Consider the following 27,703-nt stretch of genomic DNA (forward strand, 5'->3'; position numbering starts at 1 on the left):
CCAAAATCAAGGCACTGTCAGGTTCAGTGTACGGTGAGAGCTCAGTTTCTGCCTTGAGGATGGTACCTTATTGCTACACACTCCAGGAGGAATGAACAGTAGATCCTCATGTAGCAGAAGAAATGGGGGAACAGAAGGCACCCTAACTTGGTCCCTCTAGCCCTTCTATAAGGCTGCTAATTCCATTTTGAGAGTTCTGCTCTCAGGACCTAATTACCTCCTACGAGGCTCACTTTGTAATACTACCACATTGGAATTTAATTGGCTACATGAACTGTGGAGGGGTCATGAGACATCCCAGTCACAGCCCCTACTGTTGTTTCTGTCCTTGACATTTGGTCCTCACCTAAAGACAAATACAGAGCCTTAAGCAGATCCACAGTGGAAGGATCATGTGGGTCTGTTTTTCCACCTACCCTGGATTTTCTGCAAGCCAACTCTCAGCTGTTTAAAAACCTCTCTCATCCCCAGTGTTGATTTCGTCCCTTGCACTGATTAATCCCTTAGCAACCCAAACCCAAAAGCACTAGAGCTCTTTCCAAAAGGTCACGGATTTACCAAGAAAATTATTCCTATCCAGACTAGGATACAATCTTTGAAACTTACTTAAAAGAAATGTTGTTTTTTTTTTTAAATAGAGTGATGTTCCATATACCATCAAGAATCAGAACATTTCCTAATTATACTGTTGGCTAAATGAAAAATAAGTCCATTATAAGACCAGAAAATCCTTCTACACTTTTAGATTTCCAATTATACTCGAGCCTCTTTTGTTGCTAGGGTCCAAATACTTAAATTTCTGACCCCCTAATTTCCCAACCCCCTCTTTCTTTTGCAAGGAAGAACAGTGACGAGGCAAGAAAATGGACATGAAAACACCAACCCCCCAGGAAAATAAAAACCTTGATTGAGCAGAGCACCTAGCCTTGAAAAATGAGAAAAGAGGGAAAGCAGCAGATGAGTCTGAAGAATAGATAAATGGTAGATGTCAGATGAATCCAGCTTTTTAGAAACTCATCTTTGAAGAGTACAGGAATTCCAAAACAGCATAGCAATAGAGTGTAAAGAAGGCAGTAACATTTATTGAGGATTTACTACAGGTAAGCACTATGCTAAGTGCATTATTTCACTTAATACTTCAATTTCATACTGTGTGGCACTTTAAAACCATCTTCAAATATAATGTCCCTACTTGATCCTTCAAATAACCTTGCAAAGTATGCACTTATAGCCCCACTTTTTAGTAGTGAATGGTAGAAAAGTTGACTGATTTGCTTCATGTTACACAATGGTAATTGATAAGAATTGATACCAACATCGACCAGCTAACTTCAAACTCTTTATGCTTTTCACTATATCACCACCATCTCTCATCCTTGATCTTCCTGAAAGACATATCTTCCCCATTTTGAGTTACTCTGGTCTCATCCTGGACATCCTTTCTACCAAAAAAAATTCTTCCTTTGGGTGTGGTACTGCATTCCTGTAATCCTGTAATCCCAACTGCTGGGGAGGCTGAGGCAGGAGGATCCCAAGTTTCAGGCCAGACTGGGCAACTTAGCAAGATGCTGTCTTCAAAATAAAATAAAAAGAGCTGGGGATATAGCTCAGTGGTAGAGCTCCTCTGGGTTTAGTTCCCAATATCAGAATTTTTTTTAAAAAAAGTCTTCCTTAAATAAGTTATTGATACTTCACCTATGAACCCCCACATTCTAAGCTTGTCTCTGCCTTGGCAATGTATCCAAATTGCTATTTCCAATTCTGCCTCCCTTCTCACACAACACACCCTTCAGGAGGAAGACCGCTTCTGTAACCCCAGTGCCTAGACAGTTCTTGACATAAGACACACCTCAGTATGTTGTTTGTTAAATATAAAACTGAAAGGCATAATGAGCACATTTGTAAAGGCTTCCTGATGACTTGGTGAGTTGACAAGGAGTGTCCATTGCTCTGCTGTCCTGTGGAAGCACCCAAGCTTTAAGATGGCAGATTTTGTCCTTTTTGTCAAGAGCTCACAGAAATCTCCTGCTTCAGAAATTTCATATTTCCCTTTCATGATCTTTTTGTCTCTTGGTTTTGTAATACAATCTGTCATGTTGCTAAGCTGTCAGTGTGCTGAACTATAGCAACGACTTTTCTTTCTCATGGGCTATTTCCAAACTGGTAAAGTAAGTAAAGCAGATGAAAATATAAAACTACCTGATTACATATAGAATTACCTGTAAAGGAGAGAGAGAGAGAGAGAGAGAGAGAGAGAGAGAGAGAGAGAGAGAGAGAGAGAGAATGAATTGCATAGAGGTCAAGAACAAGGATCTACAGAGTCCCTGCATTCTAATTTTGACTCTGCCACTCACTAGAGTTCTATCTTCTCCATGCATCTATTTCCAGAATTATAAAACAGGGTAATGATAGTATCTAGGGAGGTAGATGTCATTTTACCCATCATCATAGGTTTTAGAAAGGTTAAGTAAACTGCCATGTAGTTAGTAGGTAGTAGAACTGCCCGCCTAACATCAAATCCTGTATTTCTACCATGCCACAGAACCTGGGAAAAACAGATAGAAAGACACATACTATATCTCCACAGAGATGTAGGTATGTGTAAGCATGGATATATGCACATCTACATGGCTCTGTACAAATACCCACATTAGTCCATTTGTCAAAAGTACATTGTATGCAGACACCTTGTAGACACTGAGGCTAGAGTGGTGATTAGGATATCATAGCCCCTGCCTAATAGAGAAGCCGAGGAGTTCAAAGATGAATCAAGTTTTTACAATAAAGTGTGATACATCTTACGATGGGATAAATATGGGATGTTATAGAAACACACGTTGGTGGGTTCTAATAAAATAAAGGGGCTGGGAAGAGCTATCAAAAGAAGTAGTTTAAGCTTAAAACTTGAAGATTCAGTAGGAGTCCGTTGGATGACACTCTCTGCAAAAGAGTCTGGGAAGGGAATATCAAAAGTATATTCCAGGCAGCAGACACAGCAATTGCAAAAGAAAGCAAGATACTCATTTAAATTATGGAAAGTTTAAAGAGCTGGGTCATAGGCAGGAGAGCAAGTGGAGAGATGGTAATAATCACATAATGAATGAGTTTATAAGCACACTAGAGAGTGCATATTGTAAAGACAATGAAGAGCATTTGTACATCATTAAGTAAGAGCAATGACATGATTTTACTTCTCATCCTGAAAACTCACCTTGCTAGCAGAGGGGAAAACAGATTATCAATGGGGAAGACTGGTTGGGAAGCTATTTTGAGACTAAAGAGACAGGCGATGGTGAACCAGGCTTGGGTGGAGGATGAGAGAAATTGACTGATCTAAGAAAACTGTAGGAGCTAAGATTGATGTTTCTTGGTAAGCCACTGTGTTGCATAGGCCACTGGGGGTACAGTTATCCAACACAAGGAATGGCAAGAGAGAAGCAACTGGGGAATAAGGAGACACAATGAGCTGCAATTGGGACATGTACAAGTTGAAGTGACTGCGAAATATTCAAATGGAGATATCTAGGAAATACTCATAGATTTGGAATTTGGGATAGTGGTCTGAGCTAGAGATGTATTTAGGAATCACAAATATATAGATAGCAATTTTTAAAATGTGAATAAATGAGTTTTCCCATGGAAAATGGGCAGAAAATCAGAAGTGCCCCTAAGGTAGAATGCTGAGGAGCAGCTAATGAGATGGAATCTGAGGAGAGTAATGACAATAAAAATGAACTATAAGAAGAACAAGATATGGGAAGAAGAGGGGCTCTCTGCACTAGTTTTCAAGATCTTTAATGATCAAGAGGTACTAATGCCCCCTGGTAGATAGAAGAGGGAATGGGGATGTTAAGACCCTCAGATTTTCTCAGAAGAGGATATACAATCAATCAACAAGTATATGAAAAAATGTTCATCATCACTAGCAATTAGAGAAATGCAAATCAAAACCACTCTAAGATTTCATCTCACTCCAGTCAGAATGGCAGCTATTATGAAGACAAACAACAACAAGTGCTGGCGAGGGTGTTGGGAAAAGTGTACACTTGTACATTGCTGGTGGGACTGCAAATTGGTGCAGCCAATTTAGAAAGCAGTGTGGAGATTCCTTGGAAATCTGGAAATGGAAACACCAATTGACCCAGCTATTCCTCTTCTTGGACTATAGCCAAAGGACCTAAAAACAGCATACTACAGGGACACAGCCACACATCAATGTTTATAGCAGCACAATTCACAATAGCTAAACTGTGGATCCAACCTAGATGCCCTTCAATAAATGAATGGATAAAAAAAAACGTGGCATATATACACAATGGAATATTACTCAGCAATAAAAGAGAACATAATCATGGCATTTGCAGGTAAATGAATGGAGTTAGAGAAGATAATACTAAGTGAAGTCAGCCAATCCCCAAAAAACAAATGCCGAATGTTTTCTCTGATATAAGGAGGCTGATTTATAATGGGTTAGGAAGAGGGAGCATGAGAGGAATAGACAAACTCTAGATGGGCATAAGGGTTGGAGGGAAGGGAGGGGGCATGGGGTTATAAATGATGGTGGAATGTGACGATCATTATCATCCAAAGTACAGGTATGAAGACACAAAAAGAAAAAACAGACCCTCAGATTTAACTGCAATTGGATCTGAGATCCAGTAGCTATTATGCAGAAGAGGAAAGTGTCCCACTACCCTTCCTCTGACCCTCTTTTTGGGGGCCACAAAAAAAAATTCAACTCAGGGTTGCTGGAGGCCTCTACTCATCCCAGAAGGCTGCTGTCCATATGCATATGTGGGGGTGCTTTCACTCAATCTCCCCTCCCATCCACCAGCATTCTTAGAATGTTCTCTCCAAATTAGAAGATAGTAACAAAGGAGCAGAGGGAAAAGAGTAGGATGTCCTCGACGACCTGCGGTCAGACTGGAAGACTCATGAGGGTGGGGGGCAGTGAGTTGATGGCCAACCCCATGTGTCACATGATGCTATGACCAACATCCTGTATCACAGTCTCATAACAGTATCCAGAGTATCTCAGTACAGAAGTTGGAACACAAAGCGTTCTCATCTTCTAATCCCACCCCTCTGAAGATGCTGGAAATATGGTTAGGTGGATAGTAAAGGAGAGGTAACAGGTTAATCCTCAAGGTGACAAGGTCATCGGTGGGCTCTCCCCTGCTGGGTCCAGTTGCCTTTAGAGATAGCCTGTTAAAGACACATCTTCAAAGAACATGTGTGAAATTATATTCTGTGAAGTTCTTGATGTCCCAGAATCAATGCCCTAGCTGAAAAGAAGACACATTTTGAAGATAGTGTAATGGTTTGTGCGAGATGTCCCCACAATTTCAAATGTGTCAATGTAGGAATATTCCGAGGTGAAGTGAATGGATTGTGAAAGCTGTGATCCAATCAATTCATCCTAGTCTTAATGGACTGACTGGGCAGCTACTGTAGGCAGTGGGGCATGGCTGATGGAGGTGGGTCACTGGGGATGTTTTCTGGAAGGGGGCATCTTCCCTGTGGACCCTTCCCTTCTCTCTCTCTCTCTTCCTGGTCACCATGAACAAAAGAGTGCTCCTCCACCATGCCCTTTTGCTATTATGTTCTGTCTCACCTCAGGCCCAAAGCCATGGAGTCAGCCCACCATGACTGAACCTCAACCATGAGCCCCAAATAAACTTTTCTTTTACTAAGTTGTTCTCCTTGGGTATTTTGATCACAGTAATGCAAAAAAAACTGACTAAAACAGATGGTGGCTAGCATTTTGGGTCTGCTGTCTCCCTCAGAGTTTGTTAAGGTACCCTAGAACCAGCTTTTCTACTCTCAATCAGACCACAACCTGTCATCCTTCTCGTCACACTTCACCCCCACCCTCAGTCTAACAAAGGGCCAGATTAGGGACTGGTGGAAGCAACCTGGAAGCATCCTATGGTTTGGATAAGTGTCTCCCAAAGGTCCATGTGTTGAAGGCTTGGTCCCAGCCCATGGTGATATTGGAAGAAGGTGGAACCTTTACGAAGTGGGGCCTAGTGAGAAATCTTCTGGGGTTATGGGGGTATGTCTTTGGCCCACTTTCTAACTTGGTCCCTTCTCTTTATCTTTTTCACTTCCTGACCACCATGAAGTAAGCAGCTTGCTCTACCATGGGACCCCCATCATGATATACCATCTCATCACAGGCTCAAAACAAGGGGATGACTGACCGTGAACTGAAACCTCCAAAGCTGTGAGCCAAAATAAACCTCCCCTCCTTTTAAGTTGATTATCTCACTTATTTTTGTGATAGTATTGGAAGCATGCTGTGGTGATATCTCCATCCATTCCCATTCTTTAATTTTCCACAAGCTGGAAAATCACTCAGATATGAGGCAATGCTGTGAGAAGAGTTTGCTCAGCAAACTCTGTTTTCTTTATGGATGTCTGCTTTTGCAGGAAACTAAACAATCTGACCCTGGTCCTAGAAGACAAGTAGGAAAGGAACCAGAGAGATAGCTGGATGTTTTGTTAGACCTGAAATTTTATGTGCTACCTTGCATCTGTGACCTTCGCAGGGCCCCAAAGCCCAACCATGAGTTATCTTGCTCTTGGCAAATATGCCCACCATCCAGCAGCAAAGGTTCTCCCCATCTAGTAGTTCTTGGGTCAGCTGAACCACTTAGGCAAAGGAGACCAGAAACAAGGTTATACATGTCTTCTGAAGGCAGGATATGAAAAAGGCAAGAGTCTGCATTCCCATGTCAAGGAACTGTCTGGAAGTCTTGGTAGTGCCCTCCACAGAACCCATGCATGTGCCAGGGCTGGCATTTAGATGTCTGCCTCCCATAAAAATCACAAAATCAGTGTGTCAGGGACAGTGTCCGGTGTGTCAGTCTGTCATCATCAGAGTGTCAATGACAGCCATGACAACAACTCCTAGGAGACTACAAACAAGGCTATGGATTAGATTAATAGAAACTTTTCTCTGTCCCTTTCTTTCCTTCCTCACCTCGAAACCTTGAGGAATTAAGTTATGAAGCAATGGAAGAATTTCATAGCCCAATCTCCAAGTTGCTGAAAATGATAAAAAATACTTAAACAGTAAACCCCCATATTTTTCATTGCTGCTCTCAATACAAACGGCTGAAGAAGGAGGAACATCAGAAGAACATGTCATTGTCCCCATTGGTCTTCACATTCTGCAAGGCACAACTTTAGCCATTGCCAAGGCTGGCAGAGAGAGTTAGAAGGGAACCTCAATTTTTAATAATTGAAAGACAGAAAAACATTATGGAATTGGCTCAAAATTGCAGTAAGATGCAGGAAATAGAAATTCTAAATTCTACAGAGCATCATTGAAAACAGAAGTTGGAGGAAAAAAAATCAAACGGTTTCTATCCATCCAACTGTGTTAAAAGTGATCAATAAGCTGATTACACAGAAATAGGATTTGTCAAATTGTTTAGCGCCCAATGGAGTTCACCTAGTAACATATAAGGATTTTGTTCAACCTTCAAAAGTGAGAGATTTATGCATGTTTTCAAAATTGTGTTAGTCACATATGCCGGGGACAGTCCCTGCCGTTTTATAGGTGCTCAATAAACATTTGTTGAGTGAGAACAACTGCATGGAAAAGATTGGGGCTTGGCAGCAAAGAATAGGGATGAGCTATGAATGAAGCCTGGATCTCAACTGTGTTAGTCAGCTCTTCATCTTTGTGACCAAAATACCAGAGAAGAACGTAAGCTGGGCCTGATGACACACACCTATAATCTCAGCAGATCAGGATCCTGAAGCAGGAGAATTGCAAATTCAAAACTAGCCTCAGCACCTTAGTGAGTCCCTAAGCAACTTAGCAAGACCCTGACTCAAAATAAAAATTAAAGACAAAGGGCTGGGGATGTGGCTCAATAACAAGTGACCCTGAATTCAATCCCTGGTACCAAAAAAAAAAATTAAAGGTAGAAAAGTTTATTTGGACTCACACTTTTAGATGTTTCAGTCCATGGTCAGCAGACTCCATTATTCTGTGCCTGAATATATAAAATATACAAAAGATATGCTCCCAATGACCTACTTCCTCCAGCTAGGTCCCCCCTGCCTACCCAGTAATTAATAATTTATTTCAAGTTATTAATCCATCAAGTGGATTAGTCAGTCCACTGATTGGGTTACAGTTGGCATAACTGAATCCTTTGACATCAGAACATTCTGACATTGTCTATCACATGAGATTATTGGGGGACACTTCATATCCAAACCATAGCATTGGCCTTCTTACAACTTCTCCTATGCTTGCAAAAATATTTTGTTCTTACTTAGTCAAGAAAAGACTCACCCAACCAGGTTTGTAGGAAAGTGGGAATCACTGAGGAAATATAAAACTTGTATGATTACTAAAATCTGTTCTTTCTCAGGTAGCCGTAGAGAAGAATAGATCGTTGACCCGGGTTTCATATCTGATATCCTTTCCCATCATTTTAATCATGTCATACCCCACCCCCAACCTACTACTAGTTCCTTTGCCAGCACTTTGAAACCTTTGGGAATACTCTCCAATCCCTGTACCTCTGAGAAACCTTTCAGAATCCAATTCCAAAATCCAGCAGGTACATCCTCACTGGGCCCGATTAAGTGTTAGACCCATCACTAGAGGAACAAAATGAGACATTCTCCAGTCTTCACCCAAGGCCCACATCTTTCCTGCACCCAGTACAGAGGCTGCATCCCTAGGACTCTTTAAATATTGGTGAGGGAGTGGTTGGCGACCTTCCTATTTGGCTTAATTAACATTCACAATAAGAAGCAACTTGAACTTCTAAGTGAGTAGCCAAAGTAGTGAGATCCCAGCTGGAGACCCCAGACCCAGGTATTGACCTCCAGTTCACAACTAATCACCATGTGACCAGTCTTCATTTGGAGATCTGTGCTATCCCTAATTTATGGGCTAGTTTATCTTCCTTGACTCCTTATCTATAATCATTCTCCTCAAACTTCCTTCCCCTCTGGCAAAAGGAATATAGAGAAAGAGAAAAGAGCGTGAAGATAAGCAAAATATAGTAGTGTATAATTATTTAACTACATATCGGTTCATTTAGCCATTTTTTTTCGTTTCTCTTATAGAAGGATTAGCCTATAAAGAATGAAGATATTTCTTCTTTCTACTGTTAATGACTTAGGTTCTGTTTTAACAGGCTCTTGGAGTTCCTCCCAATGGGATAAAAGGAGATGGAAGTCCAGAGGTAGATAAAGGACAAGAAAATATGAAAGCCTGAGATCCAGAGAAGAAACATGCTCCCAGAGAGGAATTGGTATCCAAGAAGTAATGGCCAAGCTGCTCTAAAGAATCACAGAAAGGGAGGGGCATCGTTTGAGCACCTCGGTAATCCCGGGCACCTTACCAGTCAGCGGCTAACCTCCACAAGAATGAACACTTCAACACTTCACATGCCCCACATAGAGGTTCAAGCCAAGTGATCCCCAGTTTTCATCTAGCAAGGAACTTTTGATTCACCTGCACCTATCCTGCAACAAGTTCCAGCGCATGCTTTTAACTGTGTATTTTATTAGTTTAATCCATCCCCCGTTAACAGACAGTTTGGCATTAATCTTTTTCTATTACCAACAACATGGAAGTGAATAAACTTCACGTGCTAGCCCGTCCATGTGCAAGTGCAAACCAACACAGATGAATCCTAAACACACAATGCTCAGTGAAAAAATGTAAGGTGCAATTAAGTATAAAACATAATTTTTATGAACCAGATAGTGGAGGCATATCAACACATCTTTAAGAATATATGCAAAATAGATATACATTAAATTGAATGAAATGATTGTGGGGAGGCATGAGAAAACTAAACCATTGGTATTATAACAAGAAGTTAATGGATTACTTGAATTTGATAAATCAAGAAGAGAACTAGCATAAAAACAGAGACGTAAAATACCAGAAAACAAAGCTAAATGAATTGCCTGTAGGAACTAGGGCTTAGCAGTGAGGAGGGATAAAGAAGGAAACTGCTGTTTTTCATTACAAGCATTTTAGTATTGTTTGATTTTTAAACTATGGTGTGCATTACCTTAATAATAATAAAATTTGTAAATATAAGCAATAAACGTCAAAACTAAATAAATAGCCCTAAGAGCAAAGACATGGAAAGTAATGCACTAAGATTTTGAATTTCAAATTTTCAAATCCAAGAGAACTTTTTAAGAGTGTGTGTATATATGTATGTGAGTTCGTATGTGTGTGTGTTTGTGGGTGGGTATTTCCCTCTAGGAAAATTACATTACCATAGGTAATAAGTGAGACTGTTCTTTTCTTCATATCCTCACCAAATTAAGAATTAACTTTTTTAAAGTCTTGTAGTAGGGGATAGGAGGGTTGTTTTTGCTTTTTGTTGTTGTTCTTTTCTTTTTTGGCAGTACTTGGATATTGAACCTAGGGTTCTTTACCACTGAGTTACAGCCTCATCCTTTTTTATCCTTTTATTTGAGACAAGGTCTTGCTAAATTGCCTTGAACTTGCAAGCCCTCCTGTCTTGGCCTTCTGGGTAGCTGGGGTTTTAGGTGTCCACCACTGAACCCAGCTTCATGGAAGGCTTTTGAGGAAAGCCAGGGAATACTTGTTTCTTCAAAATGGATAGTTATAGCACTCCCCTCAAATATATACCCACACACGTGCATGTGCGCAAACATACCCCACACACTCTTTCAAGACAGGCCCAGCCACATAATTTAAGGGGTCCAGTGCAAAATCAAAATGCAGGGCTCCTTGTTTAAAATTATCAAAATGTACATTAAACCAAGTGCAGGGCTGTTCTAAACCCAGCATCCTGAGCAACTCACGGGTTGCACACCTGTGAAGCCAGTCCTGAGCTCTGAAGGTGAATAACCTGGGGTTTTCAGTCTTTAATAATAACCTCAGGTATCTTTAATCAGGTTATATGAGAAGTATACTTTGAGAAACACCGCTCTAGACCTATTAAGAGTCAATAAAGCAAAGGAAAACATGGTGAGGGGTTTCTTAAAGGAAGTGTAGGGGGCTGGGATTGTGGCTCAGTGGTAGAGTGCTCGTTTAGCATGCATGAGGCACTGGGTTCAATCCTCAGCACCACATAAATGTAAAATAAAGATATTGTGTCCACCTAAAAAACTAAAAAATAAATATTTTTTTAAAAAAGGAAGTGTAGGAATTATAAGAAAAATGAAGGAAGAAAAATTGTGATAAAACAAAATTTTAACAAAGATGAAAAAGCATGTTAAGATGGGATATCAAAAATAGAAAAGTCAGTGGAAATAATCTGACGTAACTTTCCTCTGTACATATATGAATATGCTATAGCGAATCTCACCCTCATATGCATCCATAAGACTGACATCCTAATTAGAATAAGATATACTACGTGTTTATGTAAATATGTCAAAAATAGGCTCTACTCTCATGTGTAACTAAAGAGAACAAATAAAAAATAAATGAATTTAAAAGATGGGATATCAAAGGCAAAAATAAAAATAAAAACACTCCCCAGGGACACCATGAACAAAAGAGATGGTCCAAGAAGAGGTACCATACACCAAGAACCACGAGTTCTGATGTGGAGAAAACAGTCAAAGAAACTCTGCTTAGCTTCTTAGCCTCATCCCCATATGAGCCTGCAAACCCAAACTGGGGTCCAGAATCTATTAGGAAACCCAAGCCCACCTTTAGGGAAGCAAAGACTTCCCCAGGGATATGAGTCTGCACAAGGCAGGAAGACCAAGAATTTTCCCCTGCTGAATCTCCCCTTTTCTGTCTCATGTTTAAAAATTTTAGAAAAAAATAAATTTAACAGAGTTTATTCAACAAAGAATTCAGCAACCCTCTAAACTGGAAGAAATTCAGAGAGCCCCATTCCAGCAGGGTGAACAGCAAGCTTTTGTAAGCTGAAAATGGGAGCAAAGTAATGACTTGATTGGCATTTGACTTATTGGGGTATGGTTTGGTGTTATCACCAGTTGTTTAGGTGGCTGTCTGTGATAGGCTGAAATTCTAATCAAAATTAATCGGTTATACCACTGTGGGAATCAGTATGGAGGTTCCTCCAAAGACTGGGAATGGATATAACCCAACCAAGCTATACCATTCCTCAGTATTTATCCAAAAGAACCTAAGTCAGCTAAGTCACACACATATCCACGTTTATAGCAGCAGTACAACTCACAATAGCCAAACTATGGAACCAGTCTAGGTGTCCATCAGTGAATACACACACACACACACACACACACACACACTAGAGTTTTATTCAGTCATAAAAAAAAAGAATAAAATCATGTCATTCACAGGAAAATCAATAGAATTTGAAAGCATTATGTTATACACAATAATCCAGGCTCAGAATGTCAAGAAACTTGTGTTTTCTCTCATGTGGAAGTTAGAGAAAATAAAGGATAAAAAGAGGGGGCTCTCATGAAGATAGAAGGGAGAGCATAGAACAGAGAAAGGAGACCAGGGGGAGGAAACAGGGAGGTACTGGGAAAGGAAATTGGCCAAATTATGGCATGTGTATGTATGGATATGTAACAACAAAGCCCACCATACTGTACAATTGTAATGCACCAATAAAAAAATGCTCTTAAAAATTAATCCACTATAAGGAATGCTTCTGAGTTTCAGTTTGCTGTGTAAGGTTACCAGATACAGAGATAATACCAGGTTAATGACCTCCTGCTTATTTTTCTGGAACACATAGACTGATGTTCATGGGAACATCATGGTCCAGCAGGCCAGGATAGGATGCCCTTGAAGTTAGGCTTCATTGGAAGCTGGTGCCTGAAACAGCACAGATGTACCTCACCGGAGAAAAAAAATAAAAGCACAGACTTTTTCTATTCTTTTCCTGGAAACACTGACTACCCTGTAGGCAAGTTGGGTTTGGGGAGTTTTATGCTTTGTTTTGTTTTCCAAATCGCATACTTTTTTAAATGTCTGATTATCATAAATTACTTAAGAGATTACTTAATCCACTGCTAGCACCTTGAAATCATTTGCCTTCAAAGACCTCAGGAGAAGTGGCCACAGGTTATTTTTACCACAGAATCATTTACACATAAATCGTATTTACAGAAGATTACCTGTATCACCTATTTGAATTTCTCCACCAAGCAAGATTCCCTGCAGGCCTGGAGCTGAAGTATGAATATCTTGTTCCTTTGCAGTCTCAAGCTGTCAGGACGTATTCTACCTCCCACTTTAGTTTCCCTTTTTTTTTCTCTGAGTGCTTTGCCTTCATATACACATCATTTGCTGTCTTAATTCTTTGACAAATAGGAATATTTCCATCATCTTTCACGCCTATTGAGTTCTCTTCCCTGCGGTGTTTTCAGTTTGGATCGCCATACTATTTTTGCATATATTTTTCCGACTTGCTTCATATGGTATGTTGCAATTTTCCTTAAAGTCAACTTCCTTATACAGAAGTACTTCTAGACTTCAGAGGAAGGGGTGTCTAACATTGAAACTGTGCAGAACTGCAGGGTTGGAAAGAGGTTGTGACTAGGTTATAATAAACATAATAAAAAGGAGAATTTTTATTTTATATAATTCATATAATAAAAATGAGAATCATATACACAATAAAATCACTTTCGAGCCCACCCTAACTCACTAACACTAAAGAAAAGACAAGAATACCTTCAAAGACAAAGATGTATTTTCTTTAATGATAACGCTTTGAGTTTTGATGTAATTTGTGTTTTTGTTTTTTTTGTTGTTGTTGTTGTTGTTGTTGTTTTTTGGAAGACTGACCTTAACATTGACTGTGATGTAACTTGACATAAATAAAAATATATGCACATAATACCCTGGCCCATAAAACAAAGGCATGCAAAAGAAGACAGGATAGTACTAAGAAATGAGAAGTATGGTTCTGATTATTCGAAGGAAAGAGACCGTGGTGATCCTACCTAGTGCTCCCCTACCCTCTTATACAGAAACCCTCACAAGACACACATAGATAATGAGCCAGTTGTGTTCATATGCCTGAGTAGAGACTTGTCAGATGGAGAAGGAACCCAGACAATATGAGGTTATCATCACAGGTCAAGCTAGGCTTTGGGGGACATTAAGTTGAAGTAGAAAGATAGTGATAGACAGGTAGAGAAGCAGAGGGGTATCACATAACCGGACTGTTTCCATGACAAATAATCAGGCAAATCCTGTAACTCTACCTTCACTTCATTCTTTGTATAAGGAAACTGAGACCCAGAGTGGTTAAGTGACATAGTCAAGGTCAGAAAGGTTGCTATGAGCAAGCTCCATATTGTCACCCAGATTCTCTGCTGTCCACCACAGCACTCTATTCAGGTTTACCTGAGCTCCTGTGAGCAATAGATTCGAGTTCTGAAAGCCTGCAAACCAGGGAAGGACCATAGATGTGGTTGGAGAATATAAATAAAAATGGTGTATCAAAATCCAGAGTAGAGATACAAGTCAAAGGAAGAATCCATAAGCAAAGATGATGAAGGATGTAAATGAATTAAAAGTAACTCCAACTGTTCAAAACTAATGGAAGTTTTTACTCCATCATTTGGATACTGTGTTAATTATGAGGTCAAGAAGTTGAACAGGGAATGGTCCACCCAACTTCTTGAAGTTTCTGTCTCATGTGGAAATCGAAGATAATATTTCTTGTTATATTTCCCAAGGTTAAGATATAAAATAACTTATATAACAAATATTTCTTGATTATTTTCTATAAATTATACTACTGGGAATATGCAATATAGACATTAATCCTGCCTTGAACACATTTGTAGTTTTGTATTGCATACATGAAAATGCCTTATAAAATTAAGCTACCCCACAATTTATTATAGTTATTATTTTTACAACTATTATAAGGGAATTGGTAAAATTATTGACACTATCAAAAATTTTAGAAACATTAGGAATAAAAAATTATCTTTAGGGACAGTAGAGAGTTACTGATAGAAAGATAAGATGAAGAATTTTGGTTTCCAAAATGTTTAGATGACAAAGACCTACAACTGGAAATAAGGAATATAATAGACATTCAGCAAGTATATCTGAAGTGAGTAAATGAAATTAATTAATTCATGAAGATTGTTAAGGGAAATATTCCTGATGAATCAGGACATGCAGAGTTACCACTTAAGGAAGAAAACAAAATTAGAAATGTAGATTTTAGAGTCACAGTTATAACTAACATTTACTTAGTGCTTTTCATCTATTGAGATTGTTCTAAGTGCTTTACAAAAATAAACTCACTTAAGCCTAACTAGAATGTTATTATAGTTCTCATGTTGCAGGTGATGAATGAAACAGGAAGAAGATAAGGATTTGTGCACATCACACAAGGCAGTCAGTCAGCACAAGTTCAAGAACTTGACTACCATGTTCTTGGTAGTGTGTTCTTGGTCCTGCAACAAAGAAATGATAAATGACCAAACGATTTCTTATAGCAAAAAAATGTAGGACAAAAAATATCAAGAGTCCATGTAGGTTCATGGCTATGCGGAGAGAATAGGGTCAGAATTGGGAAAAGCAAACAAGGTGATACAGTGGAGGCGGAGGCCAGAATGGATTTTTGTTCTTATAGGAAAACAAAGTCCAACCTGTGTATGTAAAATAGAGGGAAGTTAATGCAGGAAATTGGTTAACCAAGTAATGGAAATGCTGAAAATATCAGCAGGATACAATGAAGCAGCCCAGTGATTAACAACATCAAGAATCTATTACTAACTCAGATGGCCAGAAAAAACAATGTCTTAGCTTGGCTTCCCAGCTCCCTGCCAGAACCCCCTGCAATCCAAGCGTGAGACCACAGCTCATATGCAAGCCGTTTATTTAGAAAGTGATTTCATGGAGCTATATCGAGGCACCTGGGAGAATGATAATAGGAGACAAATCCAGGGTAAGGATAGGTTGTTGAATTACTGCTTTGGACCTCTAAGGCTCACTCCCACCCAGTATCTTTGGAGAAACACATAGAAGACTCAGGACTAAGTGGAGATCTTCCAACTCAGGACTGAGTGGGGAAAGTATTTTTCATCAGCTTCCATTCCTCATTTGTGAAGGGTCACCTTGGGGAGGTTGATGTCCTGCTTTTCCTAGATGCCCATTGTTGCTTGCCCAACAGGTTTTTAGAAACCTCAACAGTGTGGTAGAAATTCCAGGACAGAAAGTGGAAGATGTGCTAGAGCTTGAGTTGAGACCCTGTGAGCTTGGGGCAAGTTGAAATTGCCTAGAACCGTCCACCACAGCTGAGCTGAAATCAAAGCCTGGCCTAAAGGATGTGAGTTAGGGCACTTATGAGGCCTGATACAGAAGTGTTCTCAGAACCCAGAGGTTGGGACCACCCAGTGAAGGCTGGGATTGGAATGGGAACCCTAGGAGATGCTACCCAAGCTTGAATGAGAGAGATGAACACTCTCACTTCTCCCTTCCCTTCACTTCCAAACTTCCATTGTCCAAAGCCACCAGAAGCCAGATGACACAGAAGCCTGCAATACATCCTCCCACTCTGTGGCTTGCCTTTTTACTTTGCAAAGAGTGTCTATTGATGAATGTTCTTTTTTGGGGGGGCGGGGGTCATACAATTTTTCAGTCTTTCCTTTACTGTTAGTGCTTTCCATATCCTGTTTAAAAAAAAATCTCCCCCCACCACCAACCAGCCACAGAGGTCATGAAGATGTTCTCCCATGTGATCTTCCAAAAGATTTATCATTTTGTCATACACAATTACTTCTACAGTACACCTAACTTTACTTTTAAATATAATCTGAGGTCAGGATTGGGTTTCATATTTTTCTAGTTGGATAATTAGTTGATCCAGGAGAACTCATTAAGGAAAACATCTTTTCCTACCATTTTTCCAGTGTCACGTTATCATAAATCAAGTGTCCATATACTTATTGTATGTTTCTTTCTAGTTTCTGTTCTATTTCATTGATCTACCTATCCATATGTCAATATCACAGTGTCTTAATTTCCGTTACTTTAAAAATAAGCCTTGAAATCTGGTAGAATAATCCTCTTTTTACTTAAAAACTTTCACAATTCTTCTCGACCTTTGCATTTTTACATAAATTTTAGAACCAGTTATTAATTTCCACAAAATAAACTATTAGAATTTTTAGTGGTATTCCATTGAAACTGGGAACTAATTTGGGAAAAGGTGACAAGAGCTTCATATCCAATAATGTTCTTTAAACTTCTAAAAATCAATCAGAAAACTTCAAGAAATCCAAAAAAAGGGGGGGGGGTCACCTGAATAGGCCCTTCACATAAAAAGATATCCAAATTGAAAATAAACATGTAAAGATGTGTTCAACCTTAGTAGTGATCAAGGAAATCAAAATTTAACCACAATGAAGTATCACCATACACTTGCCAAAATAGTTAAAATTTCAAAAGCAGACAATGCCCAGAGCTGGGGAGGTGGAGCACCTGGGATTCTTAGGCACTGTTAGCAAAAATGGAAAATGGTATATAACAACTTTGGAAAATGATGTGGTAGTTTCTACTAACTGTGAATATATGTATGTATCCTGTGACCCAGCAATTTTTTAGGTATAACCCAAAATGCATACATATTTTCCCATAAATGTGTACAATAGTATTCATTTGAATAATCATCCCATTAGCCAAATAATGGAAAGTTTCCACATGTGCATTAACAGTAGAGTGGATAAATTGTGCTTGAATTACACATCAGAACATGCAATAAGAATGAATAGATTACTAAATAGAACAATATGAATAAACCTCACAAACATCCTCTTGAGGAAAAGAAAGACACAAATCAATGCAAACTGATTCTATTTTATATATAGTTCAAAAATCAGCATAATCAATCTATGATGTTAGAAGTTAGGATAGAGGTGCCAGCAGCAGTGGAGCACACCTATAACCCCAGCAGCCTGGAAGGCTGAGGCAAGAGAATCCCAAGTTCAAAACCAGCCTCAGCAACTTAGATGGATCCTGTCTCAAAATACAAAGGGCTGGTAATGTGGCTCAGTGGTTAACTGCCCCTGGGTTCAATACCTGTTACCCGCTAAAAAAAAAAATTAAAAAAAAGAAAAAAGAAGTCAGGGTAGTGGTAACTGGTATATGATAACTGGTATGATCCAAAATCAACCATAGAGAAAATAGAGGGTAAGTCTTTGGGAGGAGACCAGAATTCTTCTGAGATACTGAAAGTGGTCTACCATATTTTTTACCTAAGTAGAGTTACATGGGTCTGTTCACGTCATGATAAAATGCATCAAGCCATGCACCTCTGATTTGTGTACATGGCTATATGTGTATAATAGTTTCATTTTAAACATTATTTACAAATAGCTGATGCTTGTAAAATACTAAATACAGTGATTGACACATCAGAAACTTAATAAGTATTAGCTATATGAATAAAATAATGGAAGCTGGACAATATGGATTTTTAGCAGTTTGGATCTTTGATTTCCTTTATCAATACTCTGTATCCAAGGCTACAATTGAGAGATGTAAAGTGGGAGAGAGATGCTGCCCAGGGGAAAGCTGTTGGAGCTCTCATTCCGTTGGGAATAGAAAGGGATATATCCACTCCTGTAGCCTCTTTTCTTGAAGCTAAAACAATTCTTCAGCCACTTCCTCATTTTCTACAGAGACAGAATCCTAGCCTTAAATAGTTCTTTAATTTTGAGTCTTTTGGGACACACATATCCATACAAAGAGACTTTTTCCTATTCTCTAACTCATATCAATTAACACTTATCGCCCTATGAATAATTAAGACCCATTTAATTACAAATGTTAAAAGAAATCCTGCTCCCACGAGCATGCCTCTTTTATTTTTTGACAAAGAAATGGATCTCCACACATTCTCCAGCTCTCTCTGTTCCTCCTGGCATTAAGTTTGGGCCCTCAAAGGTTACAATGCTCACCTGATTTAATCTTTTGAGGGTGTCCAGGGTCATTCTGCAGCACTCCAGGGAGAATTTCCTTCTGTTTCATCCTCTTATTTGATCCGTCAGTTATGATCCAAAATCAGCCATGCCCATTTCGTTACAGCTTCTTCTCAGATAAGGACATACATCTACCTCCCTGGTTACCCTTCGTCCTTTTTTTACATGGAGAGATTTTCCAATCCAGCCTGGTAGGTCTGCTTCACTTTACTAAATGCATTGCTTACTCAAGGGCACACTTAGCCATATTTCTAATGGGTCTGTCCCTTTCAGCCATAAATGGAAGATTCCTGCCAAGCAGCAGGCTCCCTGCTCCCTGGGCAGAGGTTCTCCAGTTGAATATTTGTACTCCATTCCATCAGAATAGAAAGTTCTCTCTTTTGTTAACTGCTGTTATCTCCGGCTCTGTGCCTTAGTATGCCATCAATTCATATTTGTTTTTGAATTAATATTCTGTGGTTGGGACGGCAGATACCGGGCACATCATTATGCCGATGTCTTAGGCATTATGTCCCTCTACTGTTTCACTGGAGACCTAGTGAGCAGTAATTCCAGCTGGTAGTTCCTACAGGGACAGGACATAAGGAAGAATGGATACTAACCCACTGCCCTGGTTTAAAGACCAGAGGTAGAATGGCAAAATAAATATGGAAAGGTATGAAAGCAAATCATTGGACCTACAGTATGGAGGTCAAACATAGCTATGCTTGAGGCAACAATTAGGGTCCAGGTGCAGAACAGAAGAGTCCCCAGTACATAGCACAAAGTAAATATTTGCAATATGAATGAATGAATGAATGAATGAACGAACAAACTTTCATGGGGACTAAGGGAAGCCAAAGACAAGGGTATAAGCCATAGTATGCAATTTTGAGTCGCTACTATGTGATGTGGACTCTCATGTGACTTTAGTCAGCTTTGTGTCATGTGGCCAAAAGACCTGACAAGTTTATTTCAGCTCATGGTTTCAGAGATTCAGGCCACAGTCAGCCAACTCCCCATCTTTGGGCAGAACATCAAGGTAGAAAGGTGCTAGAGAGAAGTAGCTCAAAACATGGCCACCAAGAAGCAAAGAGAAAGCTCCACTCACCAAGGACAAGATATAAACCTCAAAGACATGACTCCAGTGACCTATTTCCTCCAGCCACACCCTGCCTACCTACAGTTATCCCCTAGTTAATCCATATCAGTTAGGATTGGGCTACAACCCTCATCATCTAACAGTTTTACCTCTCAACATTCTTGCATTGTCTCACACATGAGCTTTTGGGTGATACCTCATATCTAAGCCATAACATACCCCATTGTGTGATTTTTACTATTATAGTACAATATTAGCATAAAAAAGTAGTATTGTGCTGAATTATAGTCACAGAATTCTCATCTTCTTTATATCCTGAAATCTGGATTCCTCTCCAACCATCCTCCTGAAATTGCAGTCACCAACCCAGTGGCCACGGAGAGCGTAGCAATCTACTTTCCTACAGCAATAAATGGGTGTCCTTCTCTCCACATTCTTGCCAACCCACTGTGTTTTCCATCTTTTTGATCTTTGTCTGATTGATGAGAATTAGCATCACGGTGAAGTTTTAATTTGCATTTTTCCAATTATAAAGGAAGTTGCACATCTTTTCATGAGTTTATGAGCTGCTGGTATGTCCTTTCCTCTGAACTGTTTATTCATGCCTTTTGCCTAGATTTCTAGTGGGCTATTGGTCTGTTCCCAGACAATCTATAAAAGCTACTCACAAAGTACAGAACTCAGTCCTTTGTAATCTGCCTTGTAAATATTTTTTCTAGATGATTTATCTTTTGTCTCTGCCTCTGTCATAAAGGATGTTTAATATAGCTGGATTTATCAATATTTTCATGACTGTTATATATTTTTGGCATGTGTAGATAGGCTTTCTCCTAACCACATTATTCTTAAAGACTCTTGATTTCGCTAATCATTTGTAGCTTTTTCCCCTTTGCATTTAATCTTTAATCACTTGAAAACCATTTGGTCCTAGATGTTAAAGATACACCATGCAATGTTTTTGTTGGTGGTATTTTTCCAGATGGCATTCCAGATGCTTGAATGAGTATTCTTCCTTTTCACTACTGTTTTAAAATAGTATCTTTATTATTAAAGCCTAAATTTCCATATGCATTTGGGTCCATATCTGGACTTTCGATTCTGATGCATTAGTGCATATGTGCTAATACAATCTTATTTTAATTTGTACAACTTTATGTTTAATGGTAGAAAGTTCCCTTGCCATTCTTCTATTTTTTTCTATATGAATTTTTTTGGGGAGAAAAAAAAGCTTACTTTTTTGAATAAAAAAAAAGTCCTGCTGAAGACTTAATAAGCTGACACTAAATTCATGGATTAGCTTGCATTATCCTATCCAAGAACATAATATCCTTTTCCATTCATTCAAGCCTCCCTTATATCCCCGAGGAGGTTGTCAAGTTTTTTTGCAACTATATTTTGCACATTTCTTTAGATGATTAGAAATGTTACCTGTCCCTCTTGTGGCTATGATAATTCAATTCCTTTCCATCATATCCCGTAATAGATTGTTATTTGAATATCTGAATGATATTGCTTTCTTTACATAATTTTATGTATCGTCGCCTTCCTAAATTTTCTTACCAATTGAATAAATTCTCAGTTGATTCTTTCTATTTTCACAAAAAATAATCCAAATTCCCTCTCCCTCACTTTCTCTCTCACCCTTTTTCTCTCTTATTTTTGATAGCTGGCATCTTTAGAACAATGCTCAAAGTTTTTTCATGATGGTAGAAATACTCCGGGTTCGTTTTTGCTTTTGATCTCTGTTATGGAACTTCATTTTTTACATCCTCTCTAAATTCAAAGATTGAAAATCTATTCCCCAATAAGATGTTGTGATAGTTAATTTGGGGGTGTCAACTTCACTGGATTAAGAAATGCCTGGAGAATTACTAAGGGAAATTTCAGATTGTGTCTGTGAAAATGTTTCCAGAGAAACATGTGAGTCAGCAAACTGTGTGGGGAGACCAGACCTGATATGAGTGGCACCATCCAATCAGCTGGGGGCCCAGAGGAACCAAAATAGCAAAAGGGAGAGACTCTCTCTCTCCCTCCTTGCTGCTTCTCTGCACACACACACACACACACATACACACACACACACACTTTCCTTCCTGAGCAAGTACATTTTCTGCTCCTGCCACCCTTGGGACATCACACTATCACACATGAGGTTCTTTGGTCTTTGGACTCCACATTTGCACCAGCCACTCTTGGGGAGACAGGGAATTCTCTTGCCTTTGGCACATCATTATTCTGTCTCTTACTTTGAGGCTTCTGACCTGCTACTGATTTTTCCGTCCTCTCAGGCTTACAGTGAGTCATTGTGAAACTTCCGAACCTCTGTGATTGCGTGATCCAGTCAAGTAAATCCCTTTTCCTATGAATGTATAGTGTGTTGGTTTTGTTTCTCTGGAGAACCCTGATACAGATGGCATTAAGAGATAAAGTTTGGGGAAAATAATTAGATGATGCAAGTTATATGGGACTAGGTTTCTTATAAGAAGAGGAAGAGAGAGACATCCCTATTTCCACTGCCCGAGGATACAATGAGAAAACAGTTATCTGCAAACCAGGAAGCGGGCCCTCACCAGAATCCAGTCACACCGGTACTTCCAATCTTCAGAACTCTGAGAAGTAAATGTTTGCTGTTTAAGCCCCAGTCTATGCTATTCTGCTATAGAAGTCCCCCAACTGACAAAGACAGTTCCTCAGTATAATAAATTATGTCAACAAATCTCCTCTTTCTGAACTTTTTTATATTTTATGTTGCTGAAGACTGAACCCAGGCCCTTACACATATGGTACCATTTTTAATGCTTAGAATGAATCCCACATAACCTTAGATATTATGCTTTTAAAATGCTGCTAACTTCTGTTTGATCATTTTATTTGGCCTGTTTATAACAATTATTATCAATGACATTGATCTGTGAAATACTTAAACTCTATTAGATTTATCGTATTTGTGCTCACTTCCTAAATGCATTTGGAAACACAAATTCTTTCATATACACTAGAACAGCACTAGCCAGTACAGTAGCCAACAGCAACATGTGGGTATTTAAACTTAAATTAATTGAAATGAAATGAAATTAAAATCCAGGCCCTCAGTAGAACAGCATTTAAAGGCTCAGTGGCCACATGTCTGGCTGTTACTGAAAAAAGATCTAAATAAATTCTCTAGCTTCACTTGCTCTTAGTTGACCTAAAAATCACTAATTTCAGAGGTCACACAGCTAGGCAATACGTTATTAGACTCCCACTAACTTCTCTGTAGATAACACTTCTGACAGGTGGATTATGATGATAACGGTTGCCTAGGTTACTTCTCAGGGACTTGAAGCCTGCTTTTGCTGAAAACACTGACTCTTCACTGGGGCCTACAGATTTTCAATGAATGACTGGAACAGCGGGGGACAGGCTTGGTACCTCTGCCTTCCTATTGTGTCTGTCTGTCTTGCTGCCTTCAACTTTGGGTCAGATTTCTACTGTGCCTATAGACATATTAAATGTTGGAGACATGTTTTTCTGGAACTGTAATACAAGGTTAATTTGTCCTCGCCTCTTTTTTTCTTTAAGGCTCTTTAAGGCTAAAAGCCACAAGTACAAGCTGTCTTGACTGGAAATACCAAACCATGAAAGGAGTGAAGAGAGGAATTCTTGGAAGATCCTCACCTATTCCCAGAAAAGGAATGAATATCCCTTCTCTTTATTAGCCTACCCCTCTCCTCTCCCTCACTATTCCTATTCTATGTCTGTAAACTCTCAATTCCCTGGAGTTGAGAAGTTGATTTGAAACATAGGCTCTCACCTCTCCAATCTTTGATGACACCTTTGATGACTAGATAAAGTTTTTTTTTAAAGAGAGAATTTTTTAATATTTTTATTTTTTAGTTTTCGGTGGACACAACATCTTTATTTTTACGTGGTGCTGAGGATCGAACCCAGCACCCCGCACGTGCATGCCAGGCGAGCGCACTACCGCTTGAGCCACATCCCCAGCCCCAAAATTTTTCTTTCTTCCCAATACTTGTCTCTCAGACTTTGATTTTTCTACAGAATGAGCTTCCAGACCTGTATTGAGTAACACTAGTCAAGGAAGTTAAAACATTTCTAAAATCACAAAAATTTCTAATTTGAGTGATTCTATAGAATCTAAAAGGCAACCAGATCATCTGTTCTTTAATGATGCTCTAAAGGGATAGCACCTGGGAAAATGCGTGTCTCTGATGGAAATTAGTATTCTGATTTTTCTTTTTCTGGAGTCAATTTTGAAAATTTATACATTCCTAGAAAATTGTCAATGTTTTCAAACTTATTTGAAGACGAGTTAAAAATTCACCTGTTATGATTCTTTTAATTCTCTTTTAATTTATTATTATTTATTCAATAATAATTAGGTGATGAAAGTTATATGGGATTAGGTTTCTTACAAGAAGAGGAAGAGAGAGACAGCCCTATTTCCACTGCCCGAGGATATAATGAGAAAACAGTTATCTGCAAACCAGGAAGACGGCCCTCACCAGTTTCCAGTCACACCAGTGAGGAATTTGTGCTACCATCTTGTTTTCTTGAATAGATTAGGTCATGGTCAACTATGGTTCCCAGTTATTTAATCAAACATTAATTCAGATGTTGCCATGAAGGTAACTTGCAGATACAACTCAAGTCTATATCAGTATCCAAGCATGGAAACTGTCCTAGATAACCTGAGTAGGTGTGTGCTATGGTTTAGATGTGGCAACCCCCAAAAGCTCACGTATGAGATAATGCAAGAAGGTTTGGAGGAGAAATGATTGGGTGATAACCTTAACCTAATCAGTGAATTAATCCCTGATAGGATTAACTTGAGTGGTATCTGGAGGCAGGTGGGGTGTAGCTAGAGGAAGTTGTTCATTGACGGTGTGGCTGTGGGGTATATGTATTTTGTATCTGGAGGGTGGAGTCTCTCTGTCTCTGCTCTGACCACCCTGTGAGCTGCCTCCCTCCACCACACTCTTCTGCCAGGATGTCCTGCCTGACCTCGAGCCCTGAGGCATGGAGCAGATTGTCCATGGAAACTGTAAGGCCTTAAATAAACTTTTTCTCCTCTAAAATCGCTGTGGTCGGGGCCTTTAGTCACAGTGGCAATAAAAGCTGACTAAAACAGCGCGACTCAATCTGTTGGAAGGTTTTAGGAGCAAAATGAATCTCACAAGAAATTCTGCTATGTACTGCAGCTTTAACTCAAGCAGAGCTTACCCCTGCTGATGGCCTGCCCCATAGATTTCGACTTCCCTAGGCAGCCCCATAATCACATAAGCCATTATGCTTCCCTAGTTGAACACTGACTGATATGGATTAACTATTAGTTTTTCTGTTCTATTAATTTTTCAAAAGGACAGCTTTTCGTTTATTAATAATTATTCCTCATTTCCCTATTTTTAAAGTTATTAATTTTTGCTTTTATCCTTCTTAATTCCTTCATTCTGCTCTCCATGGGATCCTTTTATTGGGTCTTAAAATAACTTGTTGAGATAGATGATTAATATGTTTGTTTTTATTCTCTTTTTTATTAATATATATTTTGAGGTTATTAATACTTTTCTGAGCACTGCTGTAGAAGTATTCCACAAGGTATAATAGACTTCTAACATTGTTATTAAATTTCTGAATATTCTGCCATATAAGCTTGGACCTTTTTTCAGAGTTGTCTCATGGAGTACTTTACTGTGTAATCTTAAATTTTTGAGTGCATTTTTCCTGGCAATCTCCCTGGCTCCTTTTGGAGACACCCCTGCCTGACTTTATCTCCTTTCAGAAGCCACATATTTTGTAGTTTGACATTTTATCTGGTCCCTAATTTTTCCAAATATAGACTTTGCATTTCAATTCGCATTCCCGAGAAGGAAAATATCAATATTATGCTACCATTTTCAAACGGAAAGTCTCTTTAAGGATGTCAGATATTTTATGGAGGGACCAAGTTCAGCATCCATTCAAACACGGAGATAGAAAATACATTTTCAAGATACCAAAATATCACAAAAGGCAATTTTTATTTATTTAATAACTTTGCTTGGGAGCTATCACATCCTGTGGACGCAATAAATTCAGACTGAAAACTACTGTCACTACCACAGGACTGGGAAGTCCATCTTTAGGAATGCCTTTTTTTCCCCTACATCAAGCCTAGTTATGCCCTCATTTTATTATCATCCCTTGTTTTAGCAGTGAATGGAGTTTTCCCCTAGTTCTCCTTTCTTGAAGATGCAGCTATCAGGGGTCTTAACCATCCACAGGAGCTTCAGTCGTACCTCTTTACTTCCCAAAGCATTTTTTTTCCTTTGCCTAAATTTAACATTAAAACCTAAGTGTGCATGGGAACCAACAACCTGGAGCACACAGGCCTCGAGTGAATCAGTACATAGAGCCTGAAGAGGATTGGCCCAACCTTAATGGGCCTGGCCATTGGTGGTGGTAATGGTGCCATCTTTGACGGAGCCATGGAGATGGAGTATGGCAACTTTGGAGGAAGCATCTCAGGTTCCTTTGGCAGAGCTGGAGACCTGGAGTGGACAGGAAGGCTTCCCAGATATTTGGGAGAAATCTCCCTTTTGATTTTACCTGGAAGATGCTGAAGGACAAATTCAGCAAATGTGGCCATGTGCTCTTGCTGACATCAGTATGGGGAACACAAAGGTCCAAGGGATGCAGTAAGGTTAAATTTCAGCCAGCAGAGGTAGTTGAGAGAGCCTGCAGGATGATGATATCATGAAGTTGAATGGCAGAGAGATTGATGTTCCAATCAACAGAAATGCTTAAGCAGTTGCCTTTTAAAAAATATCAATACCAGACCTCTGCATTCATATTTTTTCTTGTTAACCATTTTAATTTGTTGATTTGAATGCATAAAGATATGTTAAAAGCTCAGTTGTTTGGAAGGGTTAATTTGAATTACTTTTATAATTTGCTGGGGTTCCATTTGTGTGCATTGGGATTGCAACGTGTGCCATATTTTTCTTTGTAGCTGTGTATCTTACCCACAATAAATACGACTTTGACAATAAGTACCAGTTCCTAAAAAAGAGGGAAAAAAACCCAGCTCTTATAATTTTCATTATCTTAAAAACAGGAACTAGGCCAGGGCCTGTGGTCCTAGTCAGTATGATCAAGCCGGGTATATATTTTTCCTGGCTTGATCATACTGTCTAGGACAACATGGCTCAGTCATACTGTCTAGGACCTCCATGGCTCCGTCAAAGATGGCACCATCACCACTACCGATGGCCAGGCCCATTAAGGGACCAGCCTGTGTGCTCCAGGTTGTTGGTTCCCATGCACACTTAGGTTTTGATGCAAATTAATTAACTAGACTACTTCATATACAACAGCTGTGCAGTAATGATTCCTCTGCTCTTCTAATAATGCACAGCTGTTTAATGCTTTGGCATTTGTCCCCAGATCCACTCTAACCAAATGGAGTTTTTACATCCACAGGACTCCTATCTTAAAAATTTGGGATGAGAAAAGCAGGGGACAGCCCAAAGTAACTCCAGACTTCCTCAATAGGCCTGATATTTTCTACAGGACAACCAGCCACATTCAGGAGAGAAACACATTATTATTCTTCAAACTAATGCAAATATTTCCTTACTTGGTCAGCAGTGTGGGTCCTCGGTGGCTGTCCTCTCCCTGCCGAACTATACCAGAGATTTCTAACTCTTGACC

General features: G+C 39.2%; 1 long non-coding RNA gene across 4 annotated transcripts in view; it reads right to left on the reverse strand.

Annotated features, from left to right (window-relative positions):
- LOC124082571 (uncharacterized) overlaps positions 1-27,703 on the reverse strand; it is a 149,560-nt gene that overhangs the window by 1,493 nt on the left and 120,364 nt on the right. The gene's annotated exons all lie outside the window — the stretch shown is intronic.

Source organism: Marmota monax, unplaced genomic scaffold, assembly GCF_021218885.2.
Source record: "Marmota monax isolate L192 unplaced genomic scaffold, Marmota_monax_Labrador192_F-V1.1 WCK01_AAM20220418_F8-fsc00145, whole genome shotgun sequence".
Classification (NCBI taxonomy): domain Eukaryota; kingdom Metazoa; phylum Chordata; class Mammalia; order Rodentia; family Sciuridae; genus Marmota; species Marmota monax.